This window comes from Vespa velutina, chromosome 3, assembly GCF_912470025.1.
Source record: "Vespa velutina chromosome 3, iVesVel2.1, whole genome shotgun sequence".
In the NCBI taxonomy this organism is placed as follows: Eukaryota; Metazoa; Arthropoda; class Insecta; order Hymenoptera; family Vespidae; genus Vespa; species Vespa velutina.
This window is the reverse complement of record NC_062190.1, coordinates 6,038,770-6,043,769: the sequence shown is the minus strand read 5'-3', so window position 1 is coordinate 6,043,769 and position 5,000 is coordinate 6,038,770. Positions and strand designations below refer to the sequence as shown.

Sequence of the window (5,000 nt, the reverse complement as noted above, 5' to 3'; positions counted from 1 at the left end):
TATAATACCTTTTTTTTCGATGCAATTATTTACACAATATAATTTATCGTTCGTTGCTGCATCTGTTATCGTTGAAGTAAGAAAAACGATATTTAAAAGCTAACGAGATTATAGACATATCTTAAATTAATAGTTATTTTTAGATCAAATGATTTTAAAATTATATATATATATATTATATATAATTTTAAATACATATATACATAAAATTTTAAATATATATATATATATATTTTATAAAATTTTAAACACTCATACAGACACTCACATATATATATATATATATATACGAAAAGGAGAAACAAAGAGATAACTGTTAATGAAGTATTATAGATAAGCAAGTTCATTTATTGTCTGTCATGGTAACCGTGACATTTCTCAGTTAATCATTAAAGGAACTGTTACGATGAGAAGATTGTTTCATTATTAATCAATATAACTTACATCTTCCATTATTCTAAATTTAGTACATATATGTGTATATATATATATATATATATATATATATATATATATATATATACGAAACGACACAGGTAAACTTTGGGAAAGAATTAATCATAGAAGAAAAATAGTTTCTGTCAAGATGAATTCAAAAATACTTAATATATGACAGTGAATAATAAAATATTCAAGTATGATCTTAACGTAATCTAATTATATTTATTTCCTAAAATTATAATATATTCTATTGACATTTCCTTCAATAAAATGTTCGAAATGTCTATTTTTAAGGTCTCAACTCGTCGCCTCATTAAATTTTAAATGTGCCAATATGATAATCCATTTGCGGATGTTAAAGATGTTAGGTAAAACAAATAATTCAACTGGTACACGGTTATATATTTGAATATAATACAATTAATATCTCGGATTTAATCTCAGCAAATAAAATAAACATATATTGAAATACGCTAAAATCATACTTGAAAGTTTTATGAATCAATAATCAAAGATTTTTGAAACCTTATTGATAGAGTCAATTTTTTTTCTTCCTTTATATATTAGAAATCCATTTCTGTAGTTTTATTTTGTTACTTTCTTACACCCTGTATATAAATATCATATATTAGGTGGACCGAAAAGTATTTCTGCACATTTCTGCACACGTCGATATTTTGATTGTGATTAAAAATAAAAACTTGTTAAAAATTTATTCGTTTGAATTTAATTTAAGAAAGCGACATTACTTTCCGGTCCACTTAATATATATACATATATACTATTAATAGCTAAGAAGCTTGCATCACTTACGTGACTTCATGAAGTAAAGGTATGGAGTAAAATCCGTCTTAATTAATTATAGAAATCTTCGTAGTCTATTCTAGATCTTAGTGTCTCACTTACTCTCGACAATGCTCTAGGGAAGAGATTGATAGGTACGACCCAATTTCAACTTGCTCTGTTACATGATAATAAACCGTGGTGTTTCACTTTCGAAGGCGTGCACTTGAATTATTACACTTACATCACATTTTACATCAGTGTATCGCGTGTTGCTTGTTGATGCCCGTTTAAAAGTTATAAAGATAAACCGCAGATAGAAAAGATACGAAGGTAAGAGGTGTGTTCTTGTGAACGCCAGACACTTCGTGACACGACGAGTTTATGTTACTCGGTTACTTCAACTTGTAATCTTTGACATTTTAAATGCGATTTCGAGCGTGGAAAACGAAAAAAGAAACAAAAAAAAAAAAACCAGAAAGAAAAAGAAAAGATGAAGGGAAAGCTTAAAAAAATTTCTTAGCAAGTTTAACGAAGTTCGTTCAAGTTTTTACGAGGAAACAAAAAAAAAAGAAAAAGAAAAGAAAAAAGAAAAAGAATAAGTAGAAAGAATAAGGAGATGAATTATTTTGAATGATTAAATTAACGCTTAAAAAAAATCTCTCTCTCTCTCTCTCTCTCTCTCTTTCTCTCTCTCACGCGTGTACCTTCTTGCGTGTAAAAAAAAAAATTAGTAATAAAAATAAAAATGTGTATGAAAAAACAAAAAAAAAAGAAAGAAATATCCATTACATATGTCAATAAAGAACAGAAATATCTATTTTCTTTGCTATAGTAATCACGTTATGTCAGTCATTCGGTAAATCGATGCATCATGATGGCATATAACATCGTGATCTTGTATCAAGAAAGAGAGATAAATAGATAGATAGATTGATACATTAGATAGATAGAGATAGATAGATAGAAAAATAGAGAGAGAGAGAGAGAGAGAGAGAGAGAGAGAGAGAGAATACTTCGTTCCAAGTATAATAACATATTCCTAGAATAATCCAAGCTAAGGGAAGAAGAGATACATGATCGAGTCGATAGAATTTTCTACGTTGGCTCGTTATAGGAACAGTCATGGCCGCCTACGTCATCGTAGCCATTGTGTAGGTGGGATTAAAAGGTGTCTCTATAACCTGCCAGATCATAAAGTTAAACTCTGTCTCTCTCTCTCTCCCTCTCTCTCTCTCTCTCTCTTTTTCTCTCTTGTACGATGATAGGGTCCCACTTTGGTTATAATAGTAAATAGACTTTCTAGATATAGCTACACCAATCTCTGAGTTTCCTCTTGGACGTTCAATGACTCGTTCAAGGTACACCTTCCTTGATCAATGAATTCGAATTTTCTATATAATAAGATTTCGAAATGTTATAGACGAAAATGTTTTAGACGAGATAAGATATGGCATTGGATGGTGACGGGGGTGGAAGGGGGGGGGGGGGGGGGGGGGAGAAGGGGACTTATAAGACATTCAAAGTTGTAACAAACAATGTTTTCAATTAATTTCATAGGATATTAGAACTATCGATAAGTTTCAAACATTTTTTTTTATAAGTTTAAAAAGTTTTTGAAAAAGAAAAAAGAGAAATCTATAAATATAAAAAGAGAATACTTTTTTACAATCTTTTACATTAATACTTTTTTTTTACGATCTTTTTCTTCTTTCTTTTTTTTTTTTTTGTTTTTTTTTCGTTTTTTTTTTTCTTATTTTTTTTCTTATTTTTTTCTTTTTTTTTTTACATTCAAAAGTATTCAGGTATAAGAAGAAAAAGAGTAGAAAATAATTATAAAAGTGGATCGAACTTTTTTAAATTTAGATCTAATGACTGAAGAAAGTTGTTCAATTAAAACGTTTAAATAATAAAGTATCGATTTAATATATCGATATAATGCAACAATTATCTTTATAAATTGACAATCATTTGATATACACGTTTATAGACAAACATAATATAAAAGAGTGTAAAATCGTTTGTTATTTTAGATGACGTTCCTCATTCCTACGACGATTCACATGATCGATTTTAATTATAACGTAATATCAGAGATATGTAATGTACACATATGCATACGTCATCATCGTTCGAGAGGATTGTCCAATAGTATTGAATTAACAATGAAATAATTTTTATATATCCCGTGATTTTCTTATGACAAAGAGTCATTTTCAATGTCATCTATTCGGTGACATTGAAAAAGAGAAGTTGCTAGGTGGTATAGAACGGATATAAACAAAACAGGTCGCCTGATCGACCGACCAATTCTCTCACCAGCTCTCGTAACTAGTATAATAATATAATCCACTACCGGCGATATCGACGCCTACGTAGAAACTAACGTAGAGTATTTATTTATCAGACGGTATTTCCCCAACTTTGTTAGGTAATAACAACATCGGATACAAAGTGAATAAGAAGAAAAACAGAAAAGAAAAGAAAAGAAAAGAAAAGAGGAAAGAGAAAAGAAGAGAATTCTACGTCGAAGAGGAACAATTATCAATGGTCATCCTTCATCTTAATTAGCCCCCAGGAAGATTCTAGTTACTTCTTGCCTCTATTTTCTATCTCTATATCTACCTATCTATTTATCTATCTATCCATCTATCTATGTATCTATCTTGTCTATCCATCCATCTATATACACACACACATATATATATATCTTTCTTCCTTCCTTATGAAAGAAAAATCTGATCAACGCTGTTGAAAGATCTCTAAAGAAGACGTTATTGCGAAGAGAAGAGAGAATATATCGAGGTGTGCATTTAACGATCGAAAAAGGAGGAAGACTCGAGGATCGTAAAGTAACGCTCTCTCTCTCGCTATACAGATAGAGAGAGAGAGAGAGAGAGAGAGAGAGAGAGAGAGAGAGAGAAAAAGAAAAAGAAGACGACGGTGGTCTCTAAAGCAAACGCGTCGAACGAAGTTATTAACAACCACGTGTGTGGCGTCGGTGTGAAAGAGCGTTAATTAACACCGTCGTCATATGGAAGCATAATGGCGGTCCGCTGAAAGACGGTCTCGGGAAAGAAAGAAAAGGAGAAAGAAAATAAAGAGGTAAAAGAAGAAATATATAAGAAAGCATCGGGCAAGGAAGAAGATTATGAGGCGCCCGTAGGAAAGGACCATTTCTACCTTTACTTTCTACTGTTTTTCGTCGTAGAAATATGTCGAAAGGAGGAAAGAAAGCAACGTCGTTATTCAACATGAGAGCCACTCGAGCAGCCTCAGCGTTTCTCCTATTCTACTCTGCAATCGGTAAGTCCATTTTAATTCCTTATCGTTCAACGATCTCTTAATTACCATCTCTATCTATCTCTATCTTTCTCTCTCTCTCTCTCTCTATATATATATATATATCTCTTTCTCTCTTTCTCTCTCTCTTATTCTTTTTCTAATCTAATTGGACAACACCAGGAAGTACTTTGACTTATACGTTACGTCGTATTAGACGTCTAACAAGAACCTAAGAAAAATAATTAGACAACGTTAAGAGACTCTTAAGCATCCTGGTTAACAAGCTTTTTTGTATCTGTATATATATACTTGAGTATATGTACATACATACATCCATACATATATATATATATATATATATATATATATATATATATATATATATATGCATAGATATAAGCATTGTTTTGACTCCATTACGAGCTATCTCTCTCTCTCTCTCTCTTTCTCTCGTATTCTTATTATATTAACGCAACATCAATAGCAGGCTC

At 30.7% G+C, this 5,000-nt stretch overlaps 1 protein-coding gene and 1 long non-coding RNA gene across 4 annotated transcripts in view; both read left to right on the top strand.

The window, feature by feature from the left end:
- LOC124947822 (cysteine-rich motor neuron 1 protein-like) overlaps positions 1-5,000 on the top strand; it is a 312,934-nt gene that overhangs the window by 121,788 nt on the left and 186,146 nt on the right. The window lies entirely within an intron of this gene.
- The window catches only part of LOC124947824, a 47,646-nt gene that overhangs the window by 33,404 nt on the left and 9,242 nt on the right, over positions 1-5,000 (top strand). Inside the window, exon 3 of one of the 2 annotated variants that reach the window (XR_007100506.1) lies at positions 3,656-4,530. This is a non-coding gene — a long non-coding RNA (uncharacterized LOC124947824). Of the gene's footprint in view, positions 1-3,257; positions 4,531-5,000 lie in introns of those variants that run through there. The other variant, XR_007100509.1, reaches the window with a different exon arrangement.